Source organism: Brienomyrus brachyistius, chromosome 6 (assembly GCF_023856365.1).
Source record: "Brienomyrus brachyistius isolate T26 chromosome 6, BBRACH_0.4, whole genome shotgun sequence".
NCBI classification, from domain to species: domain Eukaryota; kingdom Metazoa; phylum Chordata; class Actinopteri; order Osteoglossiformes; family Mormyridae; genus Brienomyrus; species Brienomyrus brachyistius.
In genome coordinates, this window is record NC_064538.1 from 3,009,257 (window position 1) to 3,023,642 (window position 14,386).

At 44.9% G+C, this 14,386-nt stretch overlaps 1 protein-coding gene across 2 annotated transcripts in view; it reads right to left on the reverse strand.

Annotated features, from left to right (window-relative positions):
• kcnab2b (potassium voltage-gated channel subfamily A regulatory beta subunit 2b) overlaps nucleotides 1-13,759 on the reverse strand; it is an 87,002-nt gene extending 73,243 nt beyond the window's left edge. For both annotated transcript variants that reach the window (XM_049017045.1, XM_049017044.1), the window contains exons 1-2: nucleotides 13,610-13,759; nucleotides 2,701-2,922 (exon numbers count right to left, since the gene is read on the reverse strand). The gene's annotated coding sequence lies outside the window, so the exon portion shown is untranslated. The remainder of the gene's footprint in view (nucleotides 1-2,700; nucleotides 2,923-13,609) is intronic.
• Between the last annotated feature and the right edge of the window lie 627 nt (nucleotides 13,760-14,386).

The following is a 14,386-nucleotide window of genomic DNA, read 5'->3' on the forward strand; positions in this document are numbered from 1 at the left end:
GCAGCGATAACGGTGGCTCGGTACCAGCGCCCTTACGCCAGTGTCCGATTTTACAAGGTACGACTAGAACATTTTAATTTTTAGTGCAATCTGCCGGACTTTAGTTCAGAAACCCTCTTGAAGTTTCTTCTTTGGCCAAAGCCTTTGTCAAAAAAGTGGATACAACCATGCGTTCAAAAAAGGCCGGTTTTACTTACAACCCAAATAGCAGCCCGTGACAAATATAACTACACTATAATATTGGCATAATTACACTCTCACCTTTGGCCAAATGACTCCTCTGTAACCCTGCTAACAGACACCAGATACTGAATAAGCAACAGTGAAACATCTAATGAGGGTTTACAAAACGTTGAGTAAATAAATACCTGACAGTAAAACCGATACTGAATCACTTTGTCAGACTTTCATAACATAAGCCAGTAATTTACAATCCCTACTTGTCCTCTGCAGGGACGTGAGGTTCTGCAGCATCCAGAGAATAACACATATCATTAAGAAGAACGGAGAAGTGTGGACCATCTGGCAACTCAGGTTTTACTCAGCATGTTTCAGGACGGGGGGGAAAATGTAGTTCCTGGAGGAAACCCCATGATGACATACGGAGAACAAGCAAACTCCACACACATGGCGAAACGGCAGACACTCGAACCCAGGTCCCGGGGGTGTGAGGAAACAGTGCTAACCACTGCACCACTGCACCCCCCCATCACATAATCTATTATTATAAATCCCAGGATAGCACTTTTCTAAATAGGCTGTAGCCAAACTGCTCATTCCTGAAGTAGTTTACTTGCCCATTCTGAAAATTAGGGGGGGGGGGGGGGGGGGGATAAAGGGGTCAGTGACTCTGGCCCGTGGTACCGATCAGAACATCGCCGGTTCAAATCCCATCCTCCGGAGAACAGTCACAATTCCACCAGGCCCTTGAGGAAAAGCCTGTACCCCCCTCCCCCCTGAAATGCTCCAGGGTGGGGGGAGGGCAGATACATGGTCTGATCCTGCATTTGGATACCAATCTTCACCCCCCACTGCGAAAATATGCATTATGTTTCAAGGGAGAGCGAGATGGGATATGTGAGCTGGAGCGTCCCAAAGTACTCGTGCAAACAAAGCATACAGTTTAATGTTGTTATTTTAATGCCCATAAAATACCCCAACTGATACTGTCATGTGAGATAAAATAAAACGCAGTGTAATAATGCAGTAGCGTGTCATCTTGTATCAGAAACGTAATACATCAGATTAACATAACTAAATGTCCAGAGTGACCCTGGCAGTATGCCTGACTGAGGACGTCTCAGGTTGAGTATAAACTGAATCGTTCTGTAGGGCTGCTTTTGCGACTGAACGCGGAAATTACTGCTGAAGGCGAACAGCCCAAGGTGAACTGAACACAGCCACGTTGTTTCTCACAGAGCGTGTTCGACTTTCCGTATCCGGGCTCATATCATACTGATTATCACTGGGAGGAATCACTGGTTCCCGGCAGCCCCACAACCTGAGCAGGTTAAGCTGATGGTTGGATGGATGGATGGTAAAGAGGAGCTCCCCTCATTCGCAGCCCGCAGCTAACCCTGCCCTTCACAAGTAATGCTGTGACCCCGTGACCCCATGACCCCGTGACCCCTCTGCCATCGTGGCTCAGCTTTCTCAGCATGGCCAGGGAACCTGCCACTGGGAAACAGCAGAGGCTCGGCCACACGGACCAACACCCATTAGCTCTGCATGGCATGTCTGTAAGGAGCGGAGCAGAACCCCTGCTGACAGCGGCTTCCTGGTGTCCTAGACACCGACGACCCACTTTAGGTTTCATTAAGGCCTCACAAGGAACAGCGGAATGTACACAAAACGCGGGAATAAATGCGATCAGACAGATTCTGTGACGCGATCCGCCTCAGTCTGCAGCACCCAGAGTCTACAAATTACTTTGGGGGGCTGTTAGGCAAATCCAGCGAGGTCCTGCGGCCTGACGAAAATGCCACCACAACATTCGATTCTCTCCACATCCTCAGGTCACTGTACCCGGCCGGCCTGTGCCTGGAGGCCCGCTGTACCAAACCGAACCACAGCACGTATGCGCCTGATCCAGACCGCAGCAAGAAGCACCATGAGGCGCAGGGGGACCACGAGACGTGCGTAACAGAAGCTGGCCTGAAATGTTTCATCCACGAGGCCGGATCCATAGGCTGGCTGACTGACAGCCGCGAAGCTAATCGAGCTGCCAACGAGACACTTACAGATATGACACTAAGGTCAGTCCCACCCCACCAACGCTCACCTCGCAAAGTAAACACACCAGCAGCGCCGGCTTCGGAGAAACACAAGTGGCAGGGACATGCGTCGCATGCATTGGTGTTACCCTCAGACCCCCCTGTGAGTCAGAGAAATGGGAGGGCCTGGGACTCATGCATGTGCAGGCCTTAAAAAAAAGGAAGGAGGAGGGGGAAAAAAGCCCAACGACGACAGTGAAAGCAGATCCATCCCCTGCGCATCTCCACATGCGGCAAGAGCGGCGAAAACCGACAGGGGGGAGATGGGAATGCGGTGGGTGGGGGGCGGGGGGGCAAAATAATGTACAGTGGGCAGCGAGATGGAAGCAGAGTGCAAGGAACCCAGATACTGTCTACCACCCGCCCCCCCCCATGTCCATGCGCTGCAGTCACCCGCAACTAACAGCGAGGGAAAGCGAGCACCCACCTCCTCTGTCGACTTCCAGTGCAGCGTTCACAGCGTCGCTCCGATGGCGGGGGCCCAGGAGGAGGGACGTGTGGGGAAGGGGGGGAGGGGGGTCTGGAGGTGCTGGGTGAGTGAGAGCAGGAGGAGAGCCGAGAGGAGTGGAGAAGGGGGTCCGTGCCTCTGGACTCGCCGTGCGGCGCTCCTGCCTGTGTGACCGTGCCTGCAGCGGACGCGAGTGCGTGACTGTGAGGAACACACAAGGAGCGAGAGAGAGAGGGAGGAAGGGAGGGACAGAGGGAGGGAGGGAGAGAGAGAGAGGGAGCGAGCACTTGAGTGTACGTATGCTGAAGGAGGGAGAGTGGAGAGTGTGACTGGGAATTATCTAGCACTGCAGACGTATAATGCACGCAGCCTCCCTGTGTGCACGGCTGCACTAGCACGCACACACACACACACACACACACACACACACACACACTCCCCTGGGTGTTGTCAGGGCTGAGGTAAGCACTCAGTAACATTTATTCATATACAAATCAATTCCTCTCTTTCAAATTAAAATAAAAGAGCAATCAAGACTGGCCGATAGATTTCAGGCATCCTCCAGCACAAATACATGTGGGAGGATTTCTCTAAAACGAGAAGGAGGTCAGACTATTTCTAGAAGCTCCACAAAATACCAGTCCGACTCACAGCCTGGCAAAATACGTCTGTTTCCTAAGAGCAACACCATATGAGATGGACAGCAGCTGCCAGCCGCACTTTGCCGTGTGTGAGCAATGCGTGTTAAGCCTAATCAAGAAAAAAAAAAACAGATTATAGCAACAACAAGCTACCAGCAGAGTGTTAGGGAGTACAGCAACGGGGGTGGGGGGTTGCTGTCTGGCTTTAAAGGTCTGCAGTACAAACTGAGCCCCCCCCCCCCCCCCTCTATAATTGTCCACACGGCCTGAATGGAAAACCCAGAAGAACCTGGCATTCCTCATAAACTTTAAATCACAGCAAACTGTCAACATGTCAACCTCACTGGCTCTGTGAGACATGCCGTATTCATAACAGTATCATCACTGCTGTCAAATGAAAATGACAAGTGCGGCGGGTCCACAGCGGCACGGCCGGCCAGACGGCAAGGCGAGAAAATAAATTATAAAAAAGCCAGGGCCATGCTATTAAAGAGGTGGGATCAGGTGTCTGTGTGAACCGAGGAGCGTGTCACGATGAAGCGGCATCACAGACGCTGACGGGACAGGAAAAGGGGAGGGTTTCATGGTGCACGTTCGGCAGGAGCTGATTTTAATAACTCATGCTGTCGGATTACACGATTTCTACGAAAAAAATATCCCTACATTGTATATGCATGTCCATAGTGATTTATATGTTTAACATTTTTAAAAATCGTTCTATCGTTGCATTTAACAGATAGAAAGTTCTAGATTAGAAAGTACAAACCCAGGCCAAGATTTTGTTTCAACCAACCAGCTGAGTATAAAGAGTCACACTCACAGAGTACTCAACATACTCAGATGGTCTTATTGTAATACACCTTTACTGCAAATACATTTGCACTGCCAAACTCGGATTAGTCATTTCTTTTTAAATTATATTACCTCTGTTAATATAACTGAAAGAACATTCGTTTTAAACAGAATTAACATAAACAGCCTAAAAGCCAATTACGATCACTTGTAATAAAGGAACGTTAATTAACAATGAATGATAAAGGAAAGTTAATTAACAGTCAATTGTAATGTGCTAATCAACGATGGCAGGGTTGACAAGAGATATTGCCACATCGACGCCGGTAATAAACACTAATAACACCGGGGCTCCGTAACAGCTTAAACAGCGGTTAATGCATTAATCCTCTGACTGAAGTATTGCCAGGTCAAGTCACAGCAATAGCCCTCGCTGTTCTTGTACTGTAATGTTCTTTCTATTAAATTTCAAGTTGTATAAATATGTAGTGCGGCGTACTACGTAAGCTGCGTTAGTTCAATTAAGTCGACGTGAGTCTACGTAACGTAATGCCGTATAGAATGCCACTTCGTACGCTAGAAGAGGAAAGACAGCGATCACGTGACCGATCAGACAGCAGCGTTCGCGTTTCTAAATAATAATACACGAAATGAAAAATGAAAGCGATCACAAGGCAGATGGACGATCTTACGGGATCAAAAATCAGATAAAATAACAACGTGGCAGAAGAATCACTCTGTCGCCCATCCACACCGGTTGGCAAGTTTTCACCAAGTCATACAGGTTTTAATTTCCCATCTCACCGTTTTCACTTCAGCTACGTTGATATGTATGCATCCTTAAACTTTTGAAGTACGTGTAAGGTGAGTTTCAGTATTTCTGCGACTGTTATAAAGTTATGCTAAATCTGCTGTTTTTTAATGCAGACGTGAAATAAAAAAAACAAACAGCGATGTCGACATACAATCCATACTAAACTGCACAAAGCAGCCAGTTACTCTGAGATATTTTGATACGCTGCCTTTTATATCTACATTGTAATATAGCATATGACTATAAACTAATATGAAACCTTTCTAAGTATATGCAGTACTAAAATGCATCTGTGGCTACTGGAAGAGAAGTATGTTCCTAAATGATAAAGATACATGTTTAACATGCGGCTGCATGATGGCTGAGGGGGTAGCAGAGTCTCGGGTTCGAATACATGGAGATTTTGGCCCTAATGAGGGGTGCCAGGTGCAATCCAGACACATGTGGTAAGGCTGCAGAACAGCAGCTAGAAATTGCAGCTAGAAATCGCACGTAATGGAGCAGCATCCCATCGAGGGCGTACCTTAGCCTTGTGTCCCGTGCTGCATGGTACAGGCCCTTATGGATTTAAGTTTCGGTAAATATCGAATATGAACGGAAAAGCGTTATTCGCAGCATTTGTACTTCATAAAGGGTTCTGCCCTTTAAGAAGGGGTCAAGCAAATGTTCCGGCTCTCATGCTGCGGGAAAGATAGAGACTCCAGTTTTTATTTCCCGTTAAAATGCATATTCGGTTTCTACACAGTCTGCAGTCGACATGCACTTTCATGTTCCGTCAGCAACCAGGACGTAACCTGAGCACCTACACTGAGAAACGCCGCAGTACTGATGAAATAAACGGAGCTCTATTAATAACCATATACTGAGTTTTTTTTTGCATTTGCAGTTAGTTGTTCAGGTCGAGGGACACGAGATCTTTCTGCTTTCTTGTGAACCGATGCACTGCGATAAAGTCTCTAATATGGAGTTACATCAATAATGATTTCCAGAGGCCACTCCAACCAAAATAAACAATGACCAACTCAAGCAGTTATAAGATGGGTTGAGGGGATTCACTGTCACATGCAGCAAGGTGTATTTTTGGGAATTAAAACTGTCTGTACTATGAGCTTGGAGTCCAAAGGGAAATTGTATTGCTCCACAAAGACTACATATCATTGATCACCATCACAGCTTATACTGATATTCCCAGTGTTCCCAGCAAGAGAAATTCCTGCAGTTTCTACGTAGCTTATGTAACACACGGTCCGAGTCAATGGAAATGACAGATCTCATATAATCATGTCTGATTCCTGGTCCTCCAGAATGACAAGCTTTAAATATTTATTTTTTACGTTCAACATGATTTGAAGGTGGATTGAGCTACGTTGAAATATGCTGGTATCACTAGGACAATGGTTGTAAAAATTAGTGAAATTATTCCTAGTGCATGTTAACATGCTTTGACAGACCGGAAAGTTCCCTGCCGTGTGCACTGTCACTGCAAGGTCACACAGGCAGAAATATTCACAAAATGTTGAGCTTAACATATACCTCAGCTACCAGTCTGTTCTTTGGGAAAATCATTACCCCAAATTCTGTCCATATGGGTCAAAACGGAAATGAGAGGCGTGTCTCCAGAAAGCATTCTGAGAGTCACTCTGTGAGATGCACGTAAAACACAGACGTCAGGGAACTCAAGAGTCCCGCTCTGGGCTGGGAAAAGACCCAAGTTTGGAAACTAATGCTCTGTGACCAGGTGATTGTCTGGTTCACTGCAACACAAGAGTGTAGAGTATCTGTGGACTCATTAAATAAATAGTGCTAATATACTTGTGCAGAGACTATGACTTAAGTACAAATTAACATGCTTTTTAGTGTAACTGGTTTTGAGTGTATCAGATTGGACAGACGCACTGAAATCGCATCGTCTTTGCATTTGATATTTCCATGTTCAGGGAAGCCAAGCAAGCTGAACCGCAGTTCAGTGAAACTGATATTGGCAAAACCTCATACAGACGTGTTGCCTATATTAGGATTTATTTTCCTGCACCTCCACTTCCAATACAGTGAGTTGTTTTTTTTTTTTATGGAAACAGGTAACAGCTGTATTGATTACCAGATAAATATCAGTGTTTCTTTTTGCATTTCGGTAAGAATGACAGCTGTTACCTGCCAACCAGCAACATTTTATTGTCTGATTCCCTTGAACCTTGAAGCTGGGAAATCGATAAATGAGATGCTTTTTTTTTCTTGGAATGATGTATAAGCATTGCAGGAAAACGAATGATGTTGCTGTTGCAATTTATCAGTCTAGCTGAAGGTTTATGGCTGTGAGGAAATTAGGTTCACCATGCAGTCAGAACTCTCCCTGGCAAGATGAGAAAATATATTACTATCATTATTATTAGTAATAGTATTATGAGTGTGTTTTCAACAAGGTGCCTGCATGGACTTTTCTGATCTGAGAAAATGTAGCCGGATTTTGTAAGAGGATTTTATCTGAGACAACAAACTGCCCAACAAACCTCTTTGGTCGAGTTTCCGGTTGAGATGAAACGGTGTGAAAATTATGCATCACAATTATAGTGGCCAAAATTATTACAGTTATCAGTATTTTCATGGTATTGTTAAAATGTGCTGAAATTACTGATTTAAATAAGTACTGAAACTAAAATCACTTCAGCATGTTTTATATGGAAAACCACAAATAAAATGTGCACCTACATGTGGGAGACTATCTCTAACTTTGGTTGATGCTGGACAGTATTTAACATCAGTTTTTAAAGCGCAGTAATCAACCACAGTTTTAATTCCAAGTAAAATTTGATACTGTAGTACTAACTGTTGGGAAACTGGTAACCATTTCATCCCTAATCGGCAGCTGAATTGATGCCACCTCCATCTGATCTCCACCTGTTTCCTAGTCTTTACTGGGGACCAGTAACCTCACCCGGACATCCACGCGTAATTCACTTCGCATTAACAACTTGCAACAGAATCCCCTAATTTATATATTTGTTGCCGCATTTTATTATTATGTGCAGTCATAACCAGAAAGTTCCGGTTCTACATTTCTCCGTTCTACAGACACTGGAATTTGCTGGAATATTCCATGACACATCATATTTTTGACCCTCGGCGAGCCCTATGGTGAAATGTCCATCCTTTAAGTGACTCAGCACTGTCTGTGGCCTCGAGGGAGGTGCAGTGTTCGGACGGTCTCTGACTTTTTGTCCACAGTCAGCCCCCCCCCTCCCCCCCCTCGATCTTCAGTAACAGACACTGCACTGTGTCACAGTCCCTGTTCTTAGTTACTCTGTCGGAATCCCGTTCCTATCACATTGCCTTGGCTACAGGTTTGCCCTTAAGAGGGTATTAATTATAAAGTGGGGGGGGGGGAATTTTCATTACTATATGCAAGTGGTTTCTGATTTCCCAAACACGTGCATCGCAAACAGTCTGCATCTTTTCACTCCTCCTAGGGTTACCCTGCGATCCGCTGTAATCGGCGACTCAATGCTCGTCTTTTCCTGGGTGAACTTAACTTCACACTCAGGGTACAAGTTTCAGCGGAGATGCAGGAATAACCGTGCAGCTTTTCACTGGTCCACAAACTGGCAAATTTTAAACCACCCGCGACTTCAGCATAAGAGTATCCACAGCATATACATTAATCACACTTCATTACAGAGAAACCTGTTCCGCAAATCCAGTATACAGGTCAGAAACTGAGTACTTTGTGGATCTGATTTGTCCGCACAGTAACAACTAATGCTGTTGCCAGGGGGATGTGAAAAAACAGTGTTGCCATGCGTGGTGGGAACAGTAACACTCTATTCATTTTTAATATTAATAGTTTTTAATTATTAATTCACTTCACTGTCCATACTACAGCCTTTGTAGCTCTGTGTATGTAAAGCCAGTCACAACGATTTATATAGAACAAGGCATCAGTGTGAATAACTTCACATTGAATTCAGGACTGGATCCATCTGCTTTCCAGATCAGCTGCTATGGTGAGGGTAGATGGGACGCCAGTCCAGAATGACCAGAACTGCCAAACAGGGAAGCAGACTCCACACACTGTACTACTGGAACAGGACAAGGACAGGAAGCTTGAACAAACACTATGTGTTAATTCACATTAAAATATATATATATATTTTTTTAATACAAACCCTCGTTATTATCTCAATACTAGCTGACCCTGTCAGAGACCTGCTTCAGCATGCAGCATCCTCAAATATAAGAATGATTTCATGATTCCCCCCCCATGCAACCTGATGACTGCCACAGCTTTTTGGTTCTCTGCAGCTTTTAAGACCTTCATGAGGTTCTGTGTATGCCTGTCCTCATAAACAGCCCACCCTAACCCTCTTCTGCAGTGTCCGGGTACTACCGGACCTGATGCATTCTGGGTAGCGTATTTAATGTCATGGAAATGCTACCCCATCCCCTAAAACCAGAGGCCTGTACCCTCAATCCTGAGAACTGAAAGCAGAGTTAATTAAAATATATAGATATGCTCAATTTGGCAAGATACTTGCCCCTGGGGAGTTTTTGAACAAGGACCCTATCAGCGGTTTGTGCTCCGAAGCAGAGGGACAGGACAGGGACATTAGCCTTGCGTAACACAACAGATGCACAAAGTATCCCTGATGTACCCTCACCCTACGTCTAAGAAAGGGAAATTAACGAGCTGTCTAATTAGCTACTCCGTTAATGGGTGTTACATGGCCTGCCTGCCAGTTTTCTCCACTGTTCCTTCTCGGCTTACATGTAGGTGAACAGGCGTCCCGCATCCTGGCACCAGGCCCCGTGGGACGGCTCTCTCTGCTCATGTGATCCGGTGTCCCCGTGACCTCATCGGCCAGACGTCCTTATCTTCCCCAAAACAAAACGCTTCGCGAGAGATGAATCCGCGTGCGCATGGTTGGCAGCGCTAGCCCACCGGGGTTCCTAAAGCACGGGTTCCGGAACGTTCCGCCTGGGCAGATCTGCCAGCTTTGGATGCTACAGATTCTGGCGGGTGACAAAAACGCCAGCTGTGGACTAAAACGAATCAGCCTGGCAGTGGTGATAAAAACCCGTCCTGCCAGGACCCAGCCCACACAGGCCAGATCTGAGGTTCGGAAGGCATTTTCACCAAAATCCACAGATTACCACAGAGTTCAGAGTGTCCTGGACTATATAGTCTGTACTCGGGCTTGGTAAACAACACAGGATAACGGACTGGAAGGCACCACTGTCGGCCATGTAATGCATCCAGACGTCAGCTGCCAAATTTAGAAGTGAATCCCTTTCATTTCAAAGGCTTTTTGATAGCCTTAAAAATAATAGCAAGCAAAGGTCATAGATCATCTAAGTAAAATAATCTACCCAGCCTTCTTCTGGCCACTTATCCAACAGAAGGGTACAGGGGAGGCCTGATGTTTAGCCTGGGCCTCACACCAAGAGCACAGATCAGACCCCCTACCCTAGAGCTTTGTAGCAACAGTGCAGCCCACAGAGACACCACACTGCACATAATGAAAATTCTAACGTTTTAATTCTCCAGCAGGTGGTCGCTATGTAGCCTAACAAAACAACAAATCTATGAAACAAACTATTTTGCATTGTTTCTTTAATGCTATAATTTCTACAAAAATGAAATTCCATGCATAACACGTAGGCCCTATATAACTGAATAACTTTATTAGCAAATATATTTACATAACCACACGACCCAAAATAGTTGGAAGATGGGTCAGATTTCAATATAATAACTAAAAATGCAACAATTAAACATAGTAGATATCTTGGCAAAGCAAACAGAATTAAATCACTAAGTATCAATGTCTCAGCTTAGCTACTTTTAATCATACACGTGTTACAAATTAAATACTTTCAGCAGCTGACTGATCTGCACTGGAATACCTAACACTGTTGCCTGGGGACTGTGAAAATCATATCGGTCGCCATGACGCTGAGCTATGGCGATGTAATGGCCGTCTGTGATGGAATACAGTTTCCGTTTTATCCATGAGATGCGATGACAGGATGGGTAAACCAATATGGCAGGAGCTCAGAGTCCAGGGGTAAAACAGATAGTGTTCAAACTCCGAGCTAAACCAATACCTCTCTGCAAGATATGAGGCAACATGAAGCCAAGGTATCAGATCTTGATGGCTTCTGGACGTCATAATAGGAGCTAGACACCCACAGTGCTGAGGCTACAAGAGCACAAACTGAGGTTTTAACATCACGTATCCAACACAGCTGAACGCAGCACCTTCACTGCAGAAGCAAGGCACATATTAATTCTACAGAAACGATAAGTAATCGATTGCACTCATGTCAGTTGCATGTCTGGTGTGTCTTAAACTAAACCAACTGCAAAACAGCCATACTCATCCACAGGTCTGGCACCATCCATCCAACAAAATATGTGTAAGGAAAAGCAATGCAGACATGTTCTTGCACATCCTCAGTGTACAAATCCAGACCAGGATTTTGTTTCAACCAACCAGTTGAGTACTCTGTGACATGTGACTCTTTATGTTCAACTGTTTGGTTGAAACAAAATCCTGGTCTGGATTTGTACTTTCTAGACCTGAAATCTCCACCTACAAAATTCCTTTAGAGACATCAAAGATAGAAGCGATTTACATGTAACGGATTCAGAATGTTCAGTCTCAAGACAACACTGAACAGCAGGGCTTAATATTCACAACGTAAAATACTTAAAATTATCGATCCATCCATTTTCCAAACCGCTTGCGGGGGGTCCGGAGCCTATCCCGGAAGCAATAGGCATGAGGCAGGGAACAACCCAGGATGGGGGGCCAGCCCATCGCAGGGCACACTCACACACCATTCACTCACACATGCACACCTACGGGCAATTTAGCAACTCCGATTAGCCTCAGCATGTTTTTGGACTGCGGGGGGAAACCGGAGTACCCGGAGGAAACCCCACGACGACATGGGGAGAACATGCAAACTCCACACACATGTAACCCAGGCAGAGACTGGAACCTGGGTCTCAGAGGTGTGAGGCAACAGTGCTAACCACTGCACCACCATGCCGCTACTTAAAATTATCAACTACTATAAAACATTTAGATTTAATTTTTTGATGTGCCACGTATAATTATGCTGTTTTATAATTCAATTATTTTGGTGATGGTTTGAATGAAAATACGCTTGCATTGCCTATGTATTGCCATAAGCGGAACACCAAGCTAATATTTGTGATTAATGCCACATGGGGAACCCAAAGCTCATCTAGTTCATTAAAACCACAAGATGTTGACCTAACAGACACTGGCATAACAGCAGATACAGGTGGCAAATCACAGAACGATTCTCTCAGCAGGTAAAAAAAAAAAAAAAAAGATTTCATCTCATCAGCTAATTACAATTTAAAGGTATAGAAATTGCAGTTGTCAATTGTTATTTGACAGCATTTAAATGATTATTTATTATGTTATGGGAATTATAAGAGGGTGCAGGGAAGTTAGTGCAATTCTGTACAAAGACCCCACTGATCATAATCTGCTGGAGATACGGCCATCAAGGGCAGGACTGTTGTTCTGACACCAAAAACAGTGTCGGTAAAATCAGTAGGTTTTCTCTACCAGCATCTGCTAACCAAATAAATACGTTGTGATGCTGATGCAAAGTCCTGGTTTGAAAGCCACAGTTCAAGGAAAAACATGTAAAAAACACTGGTATATTTGTTTGAGTACTGAATGTAAAGCGAGTGTAATGGTGTTTTATAAACTAGATTCGTGACCAAGGGACACCAATCTCACCAATCTCACCTGTATGCATGGGCGTAAATTATGGGGGCATGGAGGGTTGTAACCCCCCCCCATGCTCAGCCTCAACTTAAAGTTATGCCCTTGTAGATCGGTAGGATTGTTTGTGTAAACTGTTACCCTGAATAGCGTAATAAATAAGTAAATGATTATCTAATAAATAACGATTTCTTAAGAGTGAATTTAACCTTAACCCTAAAAATCGATTTTTTTTTTTCGTTTACTTCAATGAAATGTCAAATAGCTTGGATGACTTAATCAAAAAATTCCGTATTTGTGTCTATTCCCTCGATATGCATAGTTTGATTCACAGAAGCGCAGAGCAGCACTGTAGTAGTGTAACGTAACCGGTTACCCAGTACAGTATAAGCGAAGCGGAGCCGTGGCGGGGAAGGCAAAGCGGGGGGGGCAGTCATCCTGCAGATCAGCCACAAGAGCATCTGCGGTCTCACGAAAACCTGCAGCCTAAATCACACCATTCACTGTCACTGAGTCGCATACAGCCCCCATTTACGATACTACCGTAATCTGTGATGCGTGAAAGTAATGGAACCGGCAGAGGCTTTGGCAGCGGAGACGCTCCGCCCGGGAGGCAGCCGGCCGTCCGTCCGTCCGTCTCCCGGAACATCGCTTTACATATCTATATATTTACATATCGCTCCTTTTCACTTGTTCACCTCCGATGGTTTATTAAAATCGCCACCGGGTTTGTGCGCTGTCTAAACAGCGGAGTTATTTGCGGAAAGAGACCAACGAGACCATGTGAACGTCAGCCGCGTTACACATGGCCGCAGATCCTGCTTGACAAATAAAACAAGCATAGCATTCTCAGTTATGTACGGGGAGGCCACCCCTACCTGTCAGAAGAGGAGAAAATATCCCGACAAGATTTCTAGAGTGACCCAAAAACGGGATCCCCCGAAAGCAGGCAGATCCGGCTGCTCTCCGGCTCCGGCCGCCTCGGTGTCCTTCCTTTGCCCGCTAAGGCTCACGGCACATGGGGAAACGCAAACACGCCTTATGCATTTTAAAATGATTTTTTTATTGGTCCAGCCTGCTTACATGAACTAAATTGACGATCGCCGTGCAATGTACCAACTCTAATATTTAAACGCTATTGATTGACTAATTATTGGACATTAATAATAATCCAGATTCTTTATGTGTGGGTTAAGTATAACTATAGTGTAACCGGACCGCCAATTGATGTTTACTATCGTATCTGGTGTTTTTCCCATGTTATGACACAATCAGCGGTTGTCTTTTAATATAATTTAATATCTTAAGTTTTTTTTTTCATTTATTGCATGGTTGTCCAAAAATATTACATAAGAAAAGCAATTCCCCTCACCTTATACCCAGTTGTTTGACGCCAACGAAGTAGTTTATCGGTTTTAGACCGTGACTGGGGGAGACACCCTTGTGATTTACCCGTGAGTACATAAAGAGATTTGCGTTGCTATAAATGTGTCTTATAAGTTGCACTGGAAATGCAGCTACAATTAATCGCAGCACCTTCCCCGTATTGCGTTGTAGTACTGGAGAGGAGAAGGCGGTCCGTTTATCTAGTACCCGGTCGCAGTGTGCCTGCAACCTCCAGCCTGTCCCAGGAAGTGCTGGACATGAGGCAGCTA